The 22114-nt window shown below is 40.9% G+C and overlaps 1 non-coding gene across 1 annotated transcript; it reads left to right on the top strand.

The window, feature by feature from the left end:
- The first annotated feature begins 7144 nt into the window (after positions 1–7144).
- TRNAK-CUU (transfer RNA lysine (anticodon CUU)) lies at positions 7145–7217 on the top strand. The gene has a single exon. It is a non-coding gene; the product is annotated as a tRNA-Lys (tRNA).
- Positions 7218–22114: the final 14897 nt, after the last annotated feature.

Below are 22114 nucleotides of genomic sequence, written 5' to 3'. Positions count from 1 at the left end.
CTCTCCACAGTAATAGCAATGTCATTCTCTCAAAGAGACTTGAGGTCTCTCTATCTCTCTTGCACCTGACAGTACAAGAGGCCTATCCTTGCCTCCTCCTGGTGGTGGACCCGCCCACCCTGCACTTTCTCTAGCTACAGCAACCATGATCTTAGCCTTGGCCCTTGCTTTTTCTTCCTCCCTCTTTAAATACACCTTCAATGCCTCTCTTAATAACTCATTTAAGTCTTTTTCTTGCCAATCTTCCATCTTTTCCAGTTTTCTCCTTATGTCAGGCCAAGATTTGGTAACAAATTGGACTTTTAGTAGCATTTGACCTTCTAGGGTGTCTGGGTCTATTCTAGAGTACAACTGGAAGTTCCGCCTTAGGTGATTAAGCCAGGCAGCAGGAGCTTCATCTTTCTCTTGTGTACCCTCAAATGCCAATTGGATATTAGTTGCTTTGGGAACTGACTCTTTAATCCCCCGTATTATCAAAGACCTATATTCCATCATGGCCTTCCTCCCCTCCTCCTGGTTAGGGTTCCAGCTGGGATCCGTTAGTGGCAATTTCTGTTCGCCTGATGGCACCTGGGGTCCTGGACGGTTATCTTTCTCCCATATTCTTATGCCAGCCGCCCTACTCATCTGGACATCTTCTGGGGAAAATAATATACTCAGGATGGAATTCATCTCCCCCCAAGTGTAGATATTCGGACCTAGAAATTGATCCACTTGGTTGGCTATGCCCACTGGGTCCTCAACTAAATGCCCCAACTCTTTCTTGAATCCTCTCACCTCAGAAGCAGTTAGGGGAGCATTCACAAAGCCAACATCTCCCACTACTCCTCCCATAGGAACCTCTCTGAGGGGAAAGAGTCTCTCTGCCTTGGAGGTCTTGGATCTGGTGCTACAGTACGGCCCATCTTCAGATGCCAAACTACTTTGAGGGATATCTGGGTTACCCTGAACTTTCTGCCCATCAGCAGGTGTATTTGCTGATAGCTGTTTACTGGGCAAGGAGATATTCATGTCCCAACTAGGAGGAGGTAAAGGGACAGCAATAGGAGGGGGAGAAGAGCCTGAGTGGATATTAAGTGCAGCTGGAGAAGGGGTGGAGAGTACAGCAGGTGGAGTAGGCACTTGTGGTGATGCAGAAGGAACTGGAGGAGCTGAAGAGGGTTGTGAGGGAGTGGTTACTGGAGGAGATACTGGGTTTATCATAGCGGAAGCTGAAGAGGTAGAAGGAGGAATTTGAGCAGGTGGTAATGAGATGGCAGCCGGGGGAAGAACTGGACCTGCCGTTTGAGGTGCTTGAAGAAAAGGATTATAAGGTGGAGGGGCAGAAGGAGGCAAATAATCCAGGGGGTCCCATCTTTTACTAGTCTTATCATCCCCTCCTTCATTCCCCTCTTTCTTCCTCTGTACCTTACAAATTCGCACCCCTTCATCCCCAATAGCGCTCTTTACCCAGCAAGACACATACAGTAATTGCTCAGTATCAGTATCTCCTGGAGCTGTCAGATAATTATTTAGTTGTTGGCACATCCACTTATCTTTTGTCCCACACCAAGGCCATCCTCCTTGCACCTCTAATTCCGGCCACACTTCCATACAGTAGTGGATCATTTTCACTTTATCTAATCCCTCTGTGGACTCTATAGAATCCCATTTTACTAACAGTTCTCCTAAGGGACTACTGGGAGGTATATACCTGTAGAAAAAGAAGGGAGACGACCCATCCTTTGATCAGCATCGAACTCCATTTTATTGATGCATCATGCACATTTTATAACCGTGTTAATTAAGTTCATACATATTGCAAAACCCGAGCTCATCATTGGTTACAGATTACACACCAACCCCTCCTTTTGTTTTCAATACCCGTGGTTTGTTATTGAGACCAAGACTTGTTTTTCTCATCCTGTTATGAACGGTTCTCAAGGCCTCCATGTTTGTCACTCTGCTTTCCCATAACCATCCAAGGACAAGGTATTTACTCGTTTTCAAAAAACAAGCCTGAGACCCCTGCTGTTTACAGAAACGTGCCTGAGAATTTTGTTGTTTACAGGATCAGGCTTGAGAATTTGCTGCTTACAGCTGCCTTTTACTTTTCCATCAGCTGTATATTTTCATGGCCTTTTTTTCCTTTAAGCCGTGTCTGAGCAAAATTCTCCAACATATACCTCAGTCTCTTGCCGATCTTTTTACTATTACACCCTCCCATTTTTCAGGTCTCAACAGTAAAAAAATACCAAAGGTGCCTTTATTGACCAGTAATTTCAAAAAAACTTTGTTTGAGGAGCTTCAACCTCCTCCACTGAACTTCAAATTTCTGCCTGATGCTCAGGACTTTATACTGAAACAACTGGCTGATCTCTTGATTGCCCAACTTTCCCAGTCTCAGATCTTACATCTATCGGGACGTGAACACACGAAACCTCAGCCTAAGAATCCGGGTCGTGCCTGACTCCCTTTTTCAGGAAAAACAACTGCCTGATTTTTAGTTTGCCTAACCTGCCAATTTTTAGGCTTCACCGTATCAGGACTTAAAAGCAAACCGCAGCCTCCTTTGCTGGGGTTTGTGCCTGACTCCTTTGTCAGGACTTACTTTGCCTGCAGGGCTTGTGAGCTGTCCTGGTTTAGGGCAAATTTGTTAAAGAATCTGCAAAGGAGGGCCCCTCCAGAAAGCGAAACCCACACGGCCCCTCCCCCCAACTGGTTCGGGGAAAAAAATTCCTCGGAGAGAGGTGGAAAGAACCTGTTTATTTGACTGGCCCCGCACCCCCCAGCACACAAAATGAACAATGCCACTGCTCTGAGAAAGATGACAAAATCAGAAAGTCTCTTTCTGGGGGTGGTTGCTCTGTTCTCAGTCCCTCCGGTGCTGGGGCAGCTGCTGCAGCCGAACCTTCGGTGTTCCCGGGTCCCAGTCCGGAGCAGGTTCGAGATGGTCACAGGAACAGGAGAGAAGAAACAGTCCAGGAAGCAATGTGGACTGTTTAGCTAGAGCTAGCTAATAAGCAGAGGCAGAAAGCAGAGCAGAAGCAAGAGCAGAAAAAGAGAGCAAGCCAAAAGCAGCAAGCTGAAGCTGGAAGTGAAAAAACAGCTCTGTGTACCGCTTTCCTCTGTGTCCCTGATAAGAGAAACCCAAACAAAACTTCCACTCTTCAGAGCCGGTCTTAAAGGCACAGAACAGATGAATGGGGATATACAAGCATCATAGCGTCACCCCAGGACATGAGCTACCCGAATCCTTCTCGGGACTTACAAATCTGCCTGACTTACCTCTGTCAGGACTTAGTTTGGGTGCGTGCCACTCATACAACTATTCCCTCTGCATGCCCGGGGGGGGGGGGCGGGGGGGAGCTTTTTTTCCCCCCTAGGAGACAACTCACTCATGCTAATTCTACTTGCTTTCCCCTATTTCCGGCCGGCTTTCTCGCGCAAGTTCAGAAACGCGGTACTAAGGGGTCCACTCTCAGGTCGAGGGTCCGGCTGCCGGCCCTCGTCTCCCTCACACACACATGCATACGTCTCCCACTCCCGCCACCGGATTTCTCCCCAGTGCAGTGCTCTGGTGCTCCTCTGCGTTGCTGTGCCTGAGCCGATCCCTCTGGTCCTGATAGCCAGCTGTCCTGAGGGTCCAAGATGGCCAGTCTTGACGTCCTCTTGCGGCATGGCTATTCCGGACGAGCGCCCCAGCTGAAATAAACAGGGCCAGGAGACTTCTTCTCCTTTTTAATGCCTTTATTAAAAGTGATCGGCGGGGCTGCAGTCTCCCCGTCATCTCTCCCAGGGCGACTCAGAGGAGGAGGATATGCGCAGCTCTGTACACTAGGGGCAGAGCTGGGGATCAGAACTTCGTGGGAGCCTTTAGGGCGTGATGATCCCTTCGTTGTTGAATTGGTCTGTCTCGCTTCTTCCCAGACCTGGCCCGGGGGCTCTTGAAGACAGGGTGAGGAACAATGAAAGTTTTCAACATCTTTGCAGGCCCAGCACTCCGCTCCTCTCATCTAGACATCACTCCAGTCTCTCAACTCTTAGGTGGCTCGTTGTTTTTGGGGTTCCTGCACATTTGGAGTAGGGGTCCCACAGCATGCTGGTCCTTGGAGTCACTTTGCATAGCCCCCCCCCACCCTCTCAGGTCTCTTCACTATTCTGGGGAAAAGTACAACTTAGCCTCGGGCAAGGCTCTGCTAATACAAAAGGAGCAATTAGCCACAACGACCCGTGATTACCATAACACAGGCAGCAGCCAAGCAGTGGTGGTAACCTTTTTCTCACAGAAAAAAAATCAACTGAATTTTTGTTCATAACAGTCCCCCCTCTTTTTCTTTGATCGAGCTTAAATTTTAAGCTCACATCAACTTACAATTTTTTTGTTTTGAATCGACTATAAAAATCAACTGAATTTTTGTTCATAACAGTTAAAGCCGCAGTTACCCATTTATGTAATCTTTACTGCTGGTAATTGAGAGTGTGCATTGCTCAGACAGTTTGGAATCAGAATTAGCCAGAGGGACCTTTAAAAGAAAATATGTGAGGTGGTTTGACAGGAAACAGGTTTTCTGGGATATGCTGTGATCACCAATAGGTGTTCAGATTTTAATATTGGCACCTGGTTTGACCACTGGGATTTGGATACGCCTCTGAGAACACACAGGAGTTAAAAGCAGAGTCGCTCCCCTGGGAAGCTCTCTTGGGATTTCAGTGAGGGAAGCAGGTCAGACCTCCCCTGCCCAGCTGTTTGCTGCTGGGCAGGGGAGGGGAAAGCCACATGGCCGCAAGGTAGGCCAGGCCTGGGACAGAGATGGGAGGCAGGCCTGGCCTGGCCCAAGGGTGGGAGAGAGAGAGACACTGGGAGCCAGACACGGAGTAGCCCCCCCCCCCCCCCCCCCCCCCCCCACCGCCTCAGGAGACAGAGAGAGAGAGAGGGGTCTGGTGCCTGGGACTGGACTGTTACCTTGAAATTTGATATCATGTGCTGCCGGCACAGCTCGGCCTGCAGCGAAGCGGGGGGAGGCGGGGGGGGGGGGGGGGGGGGGGGGGGCGCGGTGCAGCGGGAAGAGGAGTCTGGCTGCTTGTAGGAGATTTTAACCCTTTGTGGACAATGAAAACTTTGCAGAGCATTGATCTTTCCTAGAGGGGAGATGGAGTGAAGGATGAAGAGGGAACTGAGCGAATGTTGAAGGTCTGAGCAAGGGAGAGATGTGAAAAGAACCTTGGGTGGAAGAGATGGTGGAGTGGCTCTTTTGCTGGACTCTTTTTGTAGCCATGGACAAAATCATGTTTCCTTGTGATGTGGAGACTGCATTCCAGGGGGAGGCAGTGCCTCGGAACCAGGAGGGTTCAGTGGTGGTAACCCTCGGCCCCAGGGGGTGCAAAATATGTGGGGGGGACAGGTGTCCCGAAGGAGAGATTGTGCCCTTTCTGTGCCCTTTTTTGGAGTGAGACAAGGCATCCTTGAAAGACAACCCTAGAAGCAGCCCTGGTCCATGTTCAGTGGTGAGAGCACTGGACATGAAGGAAGAGGTCACCATTGGCACAAAAAGGACTCCTCCTCCTCTTGATGAACTGAGGATTGATTGTTTGAAATGTGGTGCTGGACCGAGAGTCGGTGATTTGGGGGAATGTATTGTATTCGGAATCTGGTGGGGAGGAGGAAGAGATGTATTTGTGAAGTTTTTATTTTCCTTGTTTCTTGTTTTTTTCTTTCCCTTGTAGTTTAGTTAATAAATTCTTCTTTATTTCTAAGTGAGAGCCTGCTTTGCTTATTCCTGGTCACATCTCAGAGCAGACACCAGAGAGAGAGTATTTTCATGGGGGCACTGGCATTGTGCCAGTGATAAACCATGACAATATGTAAAAAGCTTCATTCTGAGTCTGATTAGAGCTAAGGTTAATCTTCTTTAGCTCATCTCATTAGTGCTCTCTGGCAGCAAAATTTACTTCTAGACTTTAATATTTAATTCTTGGATATTTGTTTTGAATGGACAAGTCAACTAATAGGGGAGGTGTCATCAAGATGTAAAAAGTCACTTAAGCTAATTATTGTGCAAATAACATGTAATTTAACATAATTTCCCCTCATCCTATAATGGACATAACCCTTTCATATATCCGTGTAATGGATCTAATCCTGCATGAAGTCAATCCCTTTTTTTCAGTAGCCTCTGTGTCTTTCACTCTGTTGGGAGTTGATGCATTACACTGAGGCTTCATGAATATCCTGTTCCCAAATGAGGAACATCTGAAATTCATTGGGAAAAATAAATAGGAAAATAAATCCAGGTAAACACCCTCAGTTTGATAAAGACAGTGGAGTTTGCATTCAGGATCACCACACATATACAATGATAAGTTTGATGAAAATCCTGTGAAATCTTACTTCATGAGTGGCTGTGTTATTGTAGCTAAACAACAGAAATATATTCAGAAGCAATTCATATTCTATAAGAATACAGGGAGATAAATTGTATTTCCCTTCTCTCCTGGGTTGACTATATGATGCTTTTATCCCCAATCGTCTCATTCTGTTTATGTTGAATAATAATAAGTTTTGTACCTTTAAGAGTGTTCCAAAGAGTGAAGGGGAGGGAGAGAAGAAGCGCGCAGTTTGTTTTCAGACACTGCACTCACTCCTCCACATTCCTGCTCCTGACTGTGTTGTCTGCGGACAGACAGCGAGACAGAGAGCTCTTCTTTTGCTTTTTAGTTAGTTTTTAGCTAGCTGAGGCAAAGGAGTTCCCTGGACTGTTTTTTTTCCTTTTTCTTTGGACCTCTTGAAACTGCTCTGGACTGAACACCCAGGAGAGCACCGGCAGCTGCAGCTGTGGCCCACCAGGCCAGGCCTGGCCTGCAACAATTCCAGCACCGGAGGGACTGATAAGAGACTGAGTGAGCTGCTGCTTGAACCCAGGGTTTTCTCAGTTTGTCATCTCTTTTAGAGTGGCAAGGGGTCTCATTGTTTGTCATTGTTTTGGTTTTATTGTTTAATAAACAGTTTTGTTCCACCTTTCTCCAAGGAGGTATTTTTTCCCTCCCGGACCAGTTGGGGGGAGGGGCCGATTGGATCTGCTTTTCCCACCGGAGCTCCTTTAGGGGATTCTTCTGCAAATTTGCTCTAAACCTGGACAAATACATGAATTGGAGATCCCCCAATGCCCGGCTAGCTCAGTCGGTAGAGCAGGAGACTCTTAATCTCAGGGTCGTGGGTTTGAGCCCCACGTTGGGCGCCAATTCATGTATTTGTCCATGTATTCAACATAAACAGAATGAGACGATTGGGGATAAAAGCATCATATAGTCAACCGAGGACACCTTCCTGAGTGTACCTAGAATATGTAATAGGATATAGATCTGAGTACTCCTTTATTTCCTTTATTTATTTCTTTATGTCCTTGCAGGTGCTAAATTACTTAAGCATCTTAAATAATTGCAGACAAAAATCTCTACACTACAGCAAGCAACCAGGAGCAATTGCTTATCATGGAGTCAATTCCAAACCTCCCATCTGCATGCTCAGGAACTGGAACTCAGTACATCCAGGTTATTTTAAAAGTAAGTCCCTTTCAGATTCTCCCCTCCCATCCTCAGCCAAAACTGCATTTCCTTCCACGGGTATCTAAAGCCTTGGACCCTTCCTGTGTGAGATGTCAATGTTTTTTCTTCAAAATGTGAAACAAAAATCAGGTGGTTGGGATAACCTGCAATCCTAAAGTCACTTGAGGGTTTCCAGTCTTCATTTTTCATAATGTTTTTTCATTATGCTTATTCATTACATTTTTCATTATGTTTATTGAAGAAGTTTCAAGACAGAGATGAGTTTTTTCCTCTTTTTTTTTTTTTTTGAAAATACAGTAGTTTCAGCAATTAGATAGAAACACTTTGTAAATGGCTTGTAATGAAAACTCTGAGTTAAAACTTAGAATTTTTTAAATTGATGTTTAACAAGCATTAGAATAAAAGGCTTCTGAGGAAGTGAGAAATGGATCTCCTCTAGCTGCTGCCATGAAAGAATACTCAAACTGTTCCAGGTGCTTTAAATCATGTTCTCCTCACAAAGATCACAGGACTGTGAAGAGCTGCTGGTAGAACAGATTTCTCTGAGGATTAGGCAGAGCAGATGTAACAGAACACAATTCAGCACTTCCTACACAAAAAATGTCTTTGAATTAAAGCTACAACCTTTCAAAATCTCATCTTTACATCTTATTTCATTACTGGGCCTGCATTTCCTGTCCCTAGACATGCCAAATTACTAAGATGCAGGTGATGCAATTATCTCCAAGTGAAATTAAGTTCTCCAAGCAGTCTTTTATTGGACTTTCTTATCTTTACCTTATTTCCCTTCTCACTCATTTCATGTTGTAAATTTTGATGGAGGTAGCCTCCCAAAGCAGTCTCTAACTAAGGGTCACTGCTGGCTATATTTTTAAATGTCTTTAGAATTTTATTAGTAATTTTAACTAATTTCCTTTATTTTGGTAGAAAGAAAATTTAAGAGAATAGTTTAGTGGATATTAAAAGCTAAAACCCAATGGACCCCATATATCCAATTTAAGTGCTCCAGATATGAAAAGTAGATATATAGGAAAAGAAGGAAGTGCCTTTTATAAATGCTTCATGGTTCATATATTTTATTTCTGTCATTCAGAATGCAGAAAAGCTGAAGTATGGCTTCCAAAGAGGATTACTATATTGGTAAAACAGATAATTTTCTATGGATTTCACTATGAATTCCACTAAAGTACTACCATAGAATGGTTTGGTTTGGAAGGGACCTTAAAGTTCATCCCATTCCACCCCTGCTATGGGCAGGGACACCTTCCACTATCCCAGGCTGCTTCGAGCCCCAGTGTCCAACCTGGCCTTGGACACTGCCAGGTATCCAGGGGCAGCCACAGCTGAGTAATACTCATAAATGTAAAATTAACCAATGTACTTATATTGGCTAACCCTACATTAACCATACATTAACCATAAATGTACTTAATCCAATGGAAAATAGTGCTAACATGGTCAGACTTGTAAGGAACTGTAATTAAAAGGGAGAAAAGTCTTGAATATGTGAACTAAATTACTTAAAGACACTCTACAGAAATGAGACATAATTGTAAAACAGGCTGAGTAGTAACTAGAAATAAATTTTTATGGATATATTTTTAACATTTTCTAATTATTCCAAAGAAAAAAAAAAGATGGTGAAAAAAAAATTAGATAAAGCATTAGGTTAGAAATTGTTTTACCTCAGGAAGAAGGGGCTGTTACAAGGAGTGATGACAAATTGTGTCTGTTGGGAGTTCTGAGGCTGCAGAGGAGGAGAGAGCACAAAAAGGGTTTATTTGGCTTGGAAGTGGCAGCAGAGCTAATTTGTGGGCAGGCTGTGACTGTGTGTGGAAGGCATTAGGAAATGTCAGGGTTTGGGTTCATTGATCAGGACTGTTATCCCCACTCAAATCAGGACTAAGAGCAGAATGGTGGCTGGAGAGATGTCAGGATGTTGGATTTCCTTCACTGTACAGGCAAGGTGCTTTTGCTATTTTTTTCCCCAGTTGTGAAATCTAAGGGGAAAAATAGAAATAAGCAGCTTGGTGATGGGTTTTCCACAAAGACCTCACATGCTTCCATAGGCATAGCTTTCATTCAACTTGTTGAGTATATTTTGAAAGAAAGAAATAATATTGTTTTTTGAATGAAATAATTCACAGTTTAAGGACAGTCTCTAAGCAGACTACAGCCTTATGTGTCATACAGATGAGTGCAGAGAGTATTTTAATTTTTTTTCTGAAGGGTAAAAATATAATTCTACTGAAAAGGCAAAAGTAGCTCTTTCCCTTAATTATAGTTGGAAATGAACTAGTGAAAGAAAGTCTAATTCTAAAGCTACAGTTGTAAGCATGGTGCCATTTTGGCCATGAAGAGGGATACAGGATGCCTTTTAATTCCATTTGGTCAGGACGGGAGAGCAGGGTGAGAATTTTGTATCATTCAAAATGTAGCAATAGCTGTAAGTACAATATATTACTGGTATGCAAATAGGTTTGATCTCTTGAAAATCAAAAGCAACCTTGCTTTAAGAACTGTTAGCATGTTTGGTTAATTTTTCAATGGCCAAAATATCCTTCTCTTTTATATCACGAATATACTTCAAGAGCATTTTGAACATATATAATTAATACATTTTCAATTCTCTCAGGCTCTACCTTTATCTTTTTTTAAGAAAAAACACTGGCCTGTGAATACTGAACTGCATGAATGCATGGGAAAAAAAAGAATAAGTTATTATGGTTTCATTTGTAGTGGGATGTTTTTCAATGAAAATAAGCATAATAGACTAATGGATGCCATAGAGGATTTTTGCTCACATTCTCAATTTGTCTTCTATTTCTTTATTATATATTCTATTATTCTATATTCTGTATAATCTCTGAGATCTATTTTTCTATACTTATTTAGGTAACAAAACAAAATACTTGTCCTGTACCTTGTTATTCATTGAAAATGGTATTCAATTTTTAAAGTGTTTCTTAAATCATTAACTAAAGCACACTGAAAGAGTGTTCAACCAGTGCAAACTGTTAGAGTGAGAATTATATGATTAAAAAGCCATTTGTTTCAATGATTTTAAATCTAAATAAAGGATTTGAAATGAAAATAAATGACTTCTTATTAAGTAAAAATGTGTAAAAAAAATTTTAGCACAACTATCTCCTGACTCCTGTTCAAGGACATCAGAAATGCCTCACAGAAAAAGTTCTTCCAAGGGACTCTTGCTTTATGCTTCATGATGCCAATATTAATTAAGTTGACTGTACATGCAAAACACAACCTCCCCTGTTGTTTGAGTAACCTCTCCCAGCATGCCCAGACCAAGTCAACAAATGGCAACAAATCACTCCCAAATCCATCAGCATAACAGCAAAGTGCATGATCCATCTTCTAGCATTATTTATAATTTATCCTTGTGGAAACATTGGTTCTTGGTGGGGCGCACAGCGGTTAGGAGATGCAGAGGTGTGGGAAGCTGTGTGTGAGGGTGTACCTGGGATGTTTCCAGGATATTATTTTCTGTATATCCATTTTTATGAAGCAATAGAAAAGTTTGGGAGGGTAAAACTGGCACTGGGAATAAAATGCACTAAGACACAGCATGAATTAGGGGAAAAACAGTTAACATGGTCCTCACACCAACACATCCCTTGCTTCTCGCTGTGTTGAAAACTGCTTACCAGCCTTCCTGAGATTCTTATTCCCTAGAAATGATAAAGTACAGCCTTTTACCAATGCATACAACCCCCTATGAGATTGACTTCTAATTATGGAAACTGCAGGGTGCAAAAGCAGAAATGGCTGAAATGAGCTTCACATCACATCTTGCCTTCACCCTCCTAGACAAAAAAGCAATTTTGATTGCTCTCAAAATACTTGATAATGTTTCACTTATGCCCTTTATTACTAAAAATTGAATAAACTCCTTCTGATAAAGAGATTAGTAATACCTGCACTATTTTCCAATATTTTCCCTAATCAGCAGCAATCTTTTTTTTTCTGTCTTGTGGAGCCAATATTGAGTTACTTGCTCTTCCTTCAGGATTGCTGTAGTGTTCTCTTATACATCTTAAAAAAGCCCTGCTTAGTTTCACTTATCCCAGAAAGTGATAATCAGTCTTATTAAAGGTGAGTAAATGTGATTCTACATCAGGTACCTCCTGGACTGCAACATAAATTAGGATTTACAATGACTTTTCTGTGGTTCAACCTCTAAGTGTGCAAAAATTCTGGAAATGGAGGTGAGGGATTTAATAGAATTATATGAAACTCTCTCCTCATATATAATAAAGTCATAAAATGGTCTCTGTTGGGAGAGGCTTTAAACTCATCTTGTTCTACTCCCTGCCATGGGCAGGGCCATCTTTCACTGTCCCAGGCTGCTCCAAGCCCCAATGTCCAACCTGCCCTTGTATTACAGCGACCTGAGGAGGTCGCTGGGGTGAGAGAAGGACGAGAATCTTGTTTCTTGATCAGAAGGCTGGATTTATTGATATATGATATATAATACATTATAACTATACTACAAAGAATAAGAAGAGAAGTTGCAGAGAGCTGCTAAGCTAAGAATAGAATAGCAAAGAATGAATAACAAAGTTCTGTCTCCAAGGAATCTGTCCCCGAGCTTGCTTCTGTGATTGGCCCCCAATTGGAAACATGGAAGCTGAGCCAATCACAGGGGCACCTGCTACATTTCACAGCAGCTGATAATCATTGTTTACATTCTTCTTCTGGGGCCCTTGCTTCCCAGAAGATGCGCAATCCCAAAGAAAGGATTTCTATGGAAAAATGTCTGCGACACCCTTGGACACTTCCAGGGATCCAGGGGCAGTCACAGCTGCTCTGGGCACCCTGTGCCAGGACTTGCCCACCTTCCTAAGGAACAATTCCTAATTCTCAATATCCCATCCATCCCTGCCCTCTGTCAGTGGGAGCCATTCCCTGTGTCCTGTCTCTCCAGCCCTTGTCAGTTCTCTCTCTCCATCTTTCCTGCAGCTCCTTCAGGCACTGTAAGGCCACATTGAGCTCACCCCAAAGCTTCTCCTGTGCAGGTGAACAATCCCAGCTGTGCCAGCCTTTCCTCCCAGCAGAGCTGCTTCATCCCTCTGCTCATCCTGGTGCCTGCTCTGGCTTCTTTCCAGCAGTTCCAGGTCCTGGCTGTGCTGGAACCCCAGGGCTCTTATGCGTCTGTGATAAGCCTTTCCTGTGATGGTGTAAATGTTACAATTTTGTTGTCTTTCTTTTGGGAATTTGCCACACTCTTAGGTTTTAAAGATTGTTTTCTTCTTTTTCTTTGCCTGCTTATATACAGAATGTACATAAGTGTGAATTATTTTTGGGAAGCTGCTGTGATTAATCAGTGTGACAGAGAAGAGGCAGATTATCATTGCTGGATCTCAAGCTTTCCTGTTATAAGCATCTTACACTAAAAGATGATTATATTCAGCTTATTTAGTGAGTCCCAATGCCACAGAAGAGATAGTACAAAAATAACAAACAAGAAAAATTCCGTGTTGCTGCAACACCAATGGGAGCCACAGTTTGAGGTAAAACATATGCTGCATAGTCAGTACCACAATTTAGAGGAATACCTGAGATAAATGCACTTTGTTCAACAGAAACTAGAGTGATGTTTTTTAAAATTCATCTGACAAACTGTAAGAAAATGTAGAAAAAATTTTAGACTATAGACAGATAATTCAATCTTCTGGATAAGGTGTATGCAACAGCTGGAAGCTTTTGTTTGATTCCTGTGAACATCACAAATGTTGTAGATGGAGCAATGGTTGGTGAATGGGAAGTCTGTACTCAAACTCCTGCAAAACAGACAAAAATGTCTGTGTGCTTTTCTGTCCCTCATCTGTAAGGGAGAAGGGGTTGGAAATGCTCCTTTGAGTAAAGTTTTTCTTTTATTAGATATTGCAAGGAACAGAATAATGTGCTTCACTTCTGAAACCCCAGGGCTGTGTAAGGGCAGGACAGATTCATGATGCATTTTAAGCCTTCAGCCAGCTCTGTTTTGGAGCCAGGTAGAGAACTCTGGATTGTGTCTGTGCTGTCTTCTGGCTTATCCTGAGTAAATCGCAAACTGTACAGCAGAAATTCTTTAATGTGCACATTGTGGAACTGATTTTGCTGCTGCAATTTCCCTTTATAAGGGATTACACGAACCTGTTTCATAGGTCATAGCCTCAAACTATACAAACTATATTAGTCTGACAGGACTCTATGAGTTTGGCCAGTGATTTCCTCTGGGACAGTGGGGTAGTGGTTCAGACTGATAAATAATCAGGTTTTTCAGAAGAAATAAAAAGGGCTATTTACCTGCAAATCCAGAAGAATGTAGTACAGGATGGGAGGTGTAATGAAAATATTAATATATGTATTTCCTAGTATAGTTGATAAAATGCAATATGAAAACCTATTATTAAAAGGGAGAAAGCAGAGTGTTCACTGAAGTGTCTGTGGGACTTTATTGATTTTATAATGAGGTGTTTCTACTGGCGCCCTCACTCTGAGGAGCTTCGAGACCCCGTTCAAATTATCTTCCTATATCCCTTTTGAAATTTCATGTTCTTTTTTATCCTGGGGTCGTAGAGGGGAGAATAAAACCGTGTGTGAGAACAGGGAGGCTCTGAGAGCTCTTTGAGTTCTTCAGGTGGCTTTATCACTCCCAATCTCTTTTAATTGAACTCCTTACTGTAAAGCAAACCTGTATCAAACAGGTGACCTGTCATGCATATGAAATTCATAAACAAAATATCCAGAGTCGCCTTTTTCCTTACAAGATAAACTGGAGAGTGCAATCTAATAATTTCCTGGAATGTAATTAAGTGGCAAGGTATTTGCTCCCATAAGAGCTTCCCCTAAGGAGCTGAGATAACACGCTCAGTAGAATTGCTTGAAAGATGATGAATTTGAATAAACCAGACAAAGCAGGAATAGAGAGCTAGCGAGAAGATTACATTAATTGTACTTTTAGAGGGCTTCAAAGGGTCAAAGGCATTGAATTCAGTTGCAATAGGAGCAAATCCTACACGTGTAACAGGCAAATAGACATTTTTCATCCATGAATTAAGTATTATTAAATGAACAAATATTTAATCACTGGTCAATGAAAAGAACATGTGCTTTTATACAGATGAGGAACTTATCAAAATGAAAAAAGAAGAAATAGTTGGATACTGTATGTTAAGCTAACATTTAAATTCTGTACTAAGAATCAGCAACTACCTGGGTGGTGCTGTGTCTGTTAAATAAACAGGTTCTTTCCACTTCTCTCTGAGGAATTCTTCCCGAACCGGTTGGGGGGAGGGGCCGTGTGGGTTTGCTTTCTGGAGGGGCCCTCCTTTGGAGATTCTCTACCAAATTTGCCCTAAACCAGGACAATCCACAATTCAGCTTGGCAATTCTGCTTCAGTTCAAAGAATCACTTTAGGAATTTATTTGTGTAGTTTGCTATTATGTTTTCCTCAGCTGGCTTTCAATATTTTATTATGTGTTACTTTTTGCCTACAATGAAGTTCTACAACAAAAACAAGATTGGAATTCATTCTTTCACCTTAACTTTTTATGTGTGTGCTCTATTGCATATAAATTTATCTATAGACATTACTGTAAAAGAAAACAGCATCTGCATGACTGATTTTTAGCATTCTTCTCTTGTTGGCTTCCCTGGCATTATTGGTTTGTGCCTAAGTTTCATTACCTCCTTTGGCATTCCAATAAAGTTTAAACTCTAAAGGCTAATGCTTTCCCCTCCCATGAAATAGGAGTTAAAATGGAAGCAGAAATGCCTAAATGTAATGACTTGTGGGAAAATTCACTTCTTGGGAACTTGGAAGAATATGAAATACAGTGCACAGGTGCGATGAGACCCCTTACACAGTCTTGGCTGCAGTGGAGGAAATAGAAACACCTTCTCTTTTTTTCTTTTTTGACAAGCAATGAAAAAAATGCTGAGAGTTTAACATATGGAAATCAAAGTATTTTGGTTAGAATTTGTCCTTTATAAGGGCCTTTTCCAAGCTGGTTTGTGATCTGAGGGCATTTAAGTGTCCTTCTGCAAACATGTGCTGGCAGTGCAGTGAAATACTTTATAGAAACACAGAATGGTTTGGGTTGAAAGGGACCTTAAAGCCCATCTCATTCCACCCCTGCCATGGCAGGAACATCTCCCACTGTCCCAGGCTGCTCCAAGCCCCATCCAGGCTGGCCTTGGATACTGCAGGGATCCAGTGGCAGCCACAGCTTCTCTGGGCATTCTGTGCCAGGGCCTCCCCACCCTCCCAGGGAACAATTTCCTCCTAATATCCCATCCAGACCTGTCCTCTGCCAATATGAAGTCATTCCTCCTTGTCCTGTCACTCCAGTTCCTGATAAATTGTCCCTCTTTGCCTTCCCTGTAGCCCCTTCAGACTTTGGAAGGGGGTGTGAGTTCCCCACACATCCTTCTCCTTTTTAGGTTGAACAATCCCAATTCCCTCAGCCTTTTTTTTCCTTACAGGAAATTACATATTGTCCATACCCATTCCACTTCCTGAATAGAAGTTTTAGGAAGAAAAAGAATACAAAATAAAAGTAAGAAAGGAATATTCAGGAATGTCTTATGAGCTGGTTTGGTTAATGAATTCATGTCTATTTCTACATTTTAATACAGACACTTACTTTCCAATAATTTTAATCTTCTTCAGTTCTGTATCTCATGGAGAGACTGATTAGCTAAAACCTTGGTTATCTCTGGGTTTTGTTTTTTACTTTTTGCATGTTATATACAGGAGTTATTGTTAAAGATAGATCACTGGATTGTTTAGTGATGTAAATGTGCAAATACAACCATGAGTTTAGTTCTGGTCTGGTGACTTGGTTCACTTAATTCCTTGCAGTGAGAGATTCTTCAGCATAAAACCCTCCCCACACACTCTGTTAACAGCTTACGCAGCCGGAAAGAATTGGTGAAAACCTGGAAAATATGTTTTAATATGAAAAGAGAAAAAGCCAGTAAAAGTGCAAGTTGACATGTCTGTCTAATTGTCATGGAAAAGGTGAAGTCCCTAGGATGACTCTGGTTCTAAATGTAGCTCTAAAAGTGTTCTGGGGCTGGGCCATGGAATGATTTGTTCATTAGAACAAACTAAAATAGACACAATTATACAGAAATGTATTTTCTTGATACCAGTGGTGTTCCACTTCTTCAAAGACATGAGGTAAAAGTTACTGATATAAATAATGATGTTAAAATAATCAATCATTGCTTGTCAGAGATAAGGAACAGAGACATTTATAAAACCAACATTGGTTGGTTTTGGGGGGATTTTTTCTATTTGGAATAAAATCAGACATGAACCTGAAACCTTGTGGCTCCTGGTATGATGAGAGCTTTTAATCTAACATCTGTATTTTGGCTAGAATGTGCACTTTGTAGGGCTGGCTGAAAATTTAGACAGGGGATTCCATTTGTCTGTATCAGCACTTCCATATAAAAGGCATCAACTTTTCCATCAGATCTTTATGCCAAACCTTGTGCTCCATGGCTGCTAGAAATGTTCTGTTTCAAATTTAGCGTTGACTCTAGCAAGGCATAAAATAGTTCTGAAGACAATGAGAAATTAACCCTTTTATTTCCCTAGGGTATATATATATATATATATATATACTGCAAAAGCTAGTTTTATAAAGAGAGAGAAAAAAGGGCAAACTTCAAGTGAAACAATTTTTTTTCAATTATTTTTTTTAAAGTATTGATTTCCTGCCTTTTAGTAGGTGCCCTCTGTATATTTCTCCTATGTATTGGGGCGATTGTGTTTATAATGGTATAATTCATGAAAGAAAAAAGCAACATCAGAGTGTTCTATATGATCCTATAATTAGCCTCACCCTAGAAAACAACAATTTGAAACAATTTTGCATAGAGCAAATGAACTAAAACAAGTATAGACAAATTCAGCTTTAGGGACAGTCTCCAACATGTATGAAACTCCAGCTTTTAAGTGCCTTTAGATCTGAGAAATTTCTGTCGTAACTAAGTATCATTTTTGGTTAGTGACTGACCACAGCTCAGCTGTTAATGAGTAGAGTTGTGTTTTTGTTCCTTTTCCTGTTCATATAAATGGTGAACAGACAGTTTGACTTCAAGGTCACCTCCGTTTCTTCCTTTTGTTCTTTCTAAATCCACTTACTAATTCCTCTTAATGAAACTATTACATTTTCCAAACCACTGCCTGTCTTTACTTGTTTCTTCATCTCGCACACTTTGTACATTTTTAATCACACATAATGTGCCAAGAAGGTTCATGTTCTTAAACTCCACTTGCATATCTTTCTACTTCTATGGATTAGAAAGCACAGCTGTGAGAGGCACAGCAATGGTGGGTATTAATTCCTGATCTTGTTCTGAGTTCATGAAATAGTGGTTGGCACTGGGTTCAGTGAATGAGGAATTGTCTTGGTGCCCCTTCTTGTGTCCCAGTCACCTCACAATCTGAGGGAAACAACACCTGAGGTGGAAGGGATGGGAGCTAAGGAATGGCAGTAATATGGAATATGTTTTCTTTCTCCTTACCTGAATTTGGAACTCCCAAGAGGAGAATTTTGAGGGCAGAGATCTAATTTCTTACTGGGCAGGACATATTAGATATATTCAAATCAAAACTGTCCTTGTTCTGCAGTTCTTAGCAGTACTGATAACAGCGACACAAAGGAGAATGATCAGATACCACTTCAGGAAATATTTCAGGCTCTGAAAATAAATATATTTCCTTGAAGGAACCCAAACAACATTATTTCTTATATTTGTTTCCTGAGAAATGAAAATTGAAAGACTTTTCCTGAAGGAGTTTCTCTTCAAATACCCTGGAATTCTAAATGCTTGGTGGCTTATTTGAAAGCACCTTCTTTTGCATATCACCTATAGATTTGTATTCAATAATTTGGCAGCACTTGTAAAATAGTGTTTCCTTCTACCAGTCTCTAATCTGACTTTCTTTTATCTATTTATTCTCCCACTGTTTGGTGAGTTCATGATAAATCAAATCAGAGGGCAGAACAGGTGCTGGCTAGTCAAAATGGTTTTTCTGCCTTATAGCTTTGAGAATCTCTTTTAAACTTTGTAATCAGCATTTATCCAGATAATTGGGTCAGGATAGTGTTTGACATTGTTTTTCACCTCAATGCTTCACATGAGCAATTGTTTGGCCAAGAAAGGTATTAAGACCACGTTAACTTGTTTTTCTTGTTTGGGTTTAGATTTTTTACCATGCAATGAATGCTTCAGTGGACTGTTAGAACATTACTTCAGCACCAGATACTTTTTGGATATTGCTTGTATTTCTGTGCAAACATCTTTTCTTCTTTTGTTACTTGATTCTTGTTTTTTGTAAATCTCTGCTACTTTTCCTTGATAGGATTTTATTGCTGGTTTCTACGCTTCAGAAATTTTAGAAGTCAGAGGGTTTTATTTCTTCTTTACACAATATTTTGGTTCACCTAACTTCATATTCATGGAGACTTAATTTGCAAGAACTTCTAGCTTTATTTAATCTGGTGCACAAAGCATTCTTGTGAACACAAATTATTGCAAGATCAGGTCTTCCTGTTAAACATCCTGCCTTCCTTAATACCAAGAGAGAAGGAAGGAGACAGCAAAGGATGTAATTCCAGGGAGCTCGAAGGGAATGTGGCATGATCTGAATTAGCTGATCATTTCCAGCTTAGATAAACCAACCCAGTCCCTGGAAGTCCCAGCATATCCAGTCTGCTTCCCTTTATTGCTACATTTATCTCAAAAACTAACAGCGATTTCTTGACACAATCCAGGCTAAAGAATGTACTTTGAGAGCTCTTTCTCTCTTCTTTCACTTGAGTTTCCCCTCAATTACCAGCCAGTGTTGGAGCACTTAAGGCTGTCATCACTCAGATTTCTTTGAAGCCTCCCAGATGCAGACTGTGCACCATGCTCTGTCCCTGCTCTATAAATACAGCACAAAATAAAAGTTTAAGACTCAAAGAATGAAAGGGGGATTACATGTTTTGTATGGGAGATGGCAAACTAAGCATAGCAGCAACCTTCCTGAGGACACTGCAAGTTGTTAGGGCAACCACTAAAAATAGCTTTTAAAAAGACCTGAGCTTTTCACAGAGAGGGAAGGGATGTTTGTTTTCAAAGGAAGAAAATCCCAGTGTGTTGAATTAATTTCTCACCCACACTGAGAGTGGGAGATCAGCACAAGGCAGGAGGAGAAACAAAATGTTTGAAAACTGCATTGTGATGTGGAGACTGAAACTGGTTCATGCAACAGTACAGGATTCTTCCAAATTTATTCAGAGTAAGGGGCTCTGATGGGTTGTGGCTGAAAGCAGGGAGAGCAAGAACACATAACTCAGCTGAGGCACCAACTGAGCTGCTCTTTGTCCAGGTTCTTTAGTCTTTGGTTAAGTTGACAGTACCTCCAGAGCTGAAGCCTTTGGAAAATTTGGCAGCTGTTCTACTAATTCCTTTATCTAGGAGTTAAAAGCCCTCCTTGAGGGAAATTTTAATTAATAGTGCCTTGACATCCAAAGGCATGGGCATGATTTAGGATTTACTGAGCCAGACAGAATGTGTGGCACCAGTGTATCTGCACTGAAATAGGGCCATGTCAAATACCAGTTAGTTATTTATATATTTAATGTATCATTCCACTTAGCTAAAGAGGGAGAATGGCTTTCTTAGGCACTATTTTTCCTGTTAAAAAATGATGAAAAAAGAGCAACCTAAGTGTGTCCTGGTCACTGGTAGGCAAACTTGGAAAAGAAAATGAGAACCAGAACGAACTAATGGAAAAAATTTAGACTTTTATTTAGCTTTTACTTTTAATATATCTTGGTAGAGTTTTAATGATATAGAAGAGAGAGAAAAGCCATTAAATTAATCAAGGAGACATAAATTAATCAGAAAATAGAAGTATACTAAATGAGCTAATTATTCTAAAAATATATGTTATGTGGTAAACGTTGAATGAATATATCTTTCTGGTTTAATTGCAGTGAAGTTATTTCAGCATCCAGCACACCATTCATTTGGGGACATGAATAACCTCAACATAATAAAGTGCATTGAATATTCTTTAGCTGCTCCTATTTCCATAAAGTCCATCTTTTGTAGTCAAAGGAGTAGCCTTGTTGCCCGGGGAATTCATGGGACAGGGAGAAAACAGTGAGAGCCATAGATAATTTACTCTAATTCTAAGCCTGCTCAAATCAAAGGCAATTTTCCTCTTTACTTCAGTGAACTTAGGACCCACAAGGATTTTAAGAATCCTGATTATATTTTTGAGGGCATATGATGTTTTAAGTCTCATTTTCTATGAGAAGGCTTTTCTGAACTTGAGCTCTGTAGCTGCATCTGCATGTTTCCATCAGACTTATGAGTCATGAAGATCTGAGAGGCAATATGTTAATAAAAATTAGATTTTTTTCTTTAACAGAATTCACATGGAAGCCTTATTATCTACAGACATACAAAGGCAAAATGTGCTCCCAAAGAATGAAAAAAAAACCCAATATCCCTTAAAGTTAATTTAGGATTACACATTTCATGAAATAGGAAAAAAAATCTGTAACAGCAAGAGTTCTAAAATTACTTTGATTCTAATTAAATATATATGATGTAGCTCTCTGGAGATGCCACTAAGCTGAGACAGATTTGCATCTCTTCTATTTGGGGAACAGAGCCACAAGCTGAGGAACTGGGTCAGTGCCTGCAGCTGATGGGATGTGACTGCAACAGATGCTGTGCTGCCAAGGGTGCCAGGACACAGCCCTGCCAGGAAGGGCTCCATGCTCTCAGCTCAAAGCATTTGTAATCATGGGAGCTTCTTCATTTTACTGTTCTTTAAAGGAGTGGAAGACAGGGAGAAGTTGTGGAGAGTTGATTCAGCTGACAAACAGCTACAGGAGAAAGAAATTACTCTTCCTGGCAGGCTCTGCCTGACTCCTCTAGTTCTTTATGATCCCTGTTGCACATTCCTAAACTCCCTTCTAGATAGAAATCTTCAGTACAACTTACCTTGGCTCTCCAAAGCATGAACTGTGGTTTTCCCTCTTCGCTCATTACTTAAAATAAATTGCTTGAAAAATAAAAATGTATACAAATAGAGTTTACTTCTGAATTATTTAAAACAGCAACTTCTAAGGGCTAGAATTATGTTAAAGTTGATGTTTATTTAGGAAATTATATTACCTGCAATGTAAGTCACTGTGAGCAACGTCAGAAAACAAGACTCTAAGCTTTCAGTATATATCCTTAGACCCATAAAAGGAGGTAAAAAGAACCCTCAAGTTTTATTTCTGAAAAATATATATATCTAGTCCAGTATATGTCTAAATTATTAATTTATCACTGAGGGGACTTAGAGGCAGTGTTTCCATGTAATAATGCATCCCTGTCCTTCATGCTTAGTGATCAGGTTTCTTTGTATCAGCCACTTCTGGTGAATAAAAGATTTCTTAACACGTGAAGGCTGAGAATTTGCATCTAGATCCCAATGCTAACAGCAGTGTGCTGGTTTGAAATATGAGTCTTATCATTGCATTTCTTTAGTTT

This window comes from Zonotrichia albicollis, chromosome W, assembly GCF_047830755.1.
Source record: "Zonotrichia albicollis isolate bZonAlb1 chromosome W, bZonAlb1.hap1, whole genome shotgun sequence".
Classification (NCBI taxonomy): domain Eukaryota; kingdom Metazoa; phylum Chordata; class Aves; order Passeriformes; family Passerellidae; genus Zonotrichia; species Zonotrichia albicollis.
The sequence above is the reverse complement of the archived record's forward strand: the minus strand, read 5'-3'. Positions and strand labels throughout refer to the sequence as shown.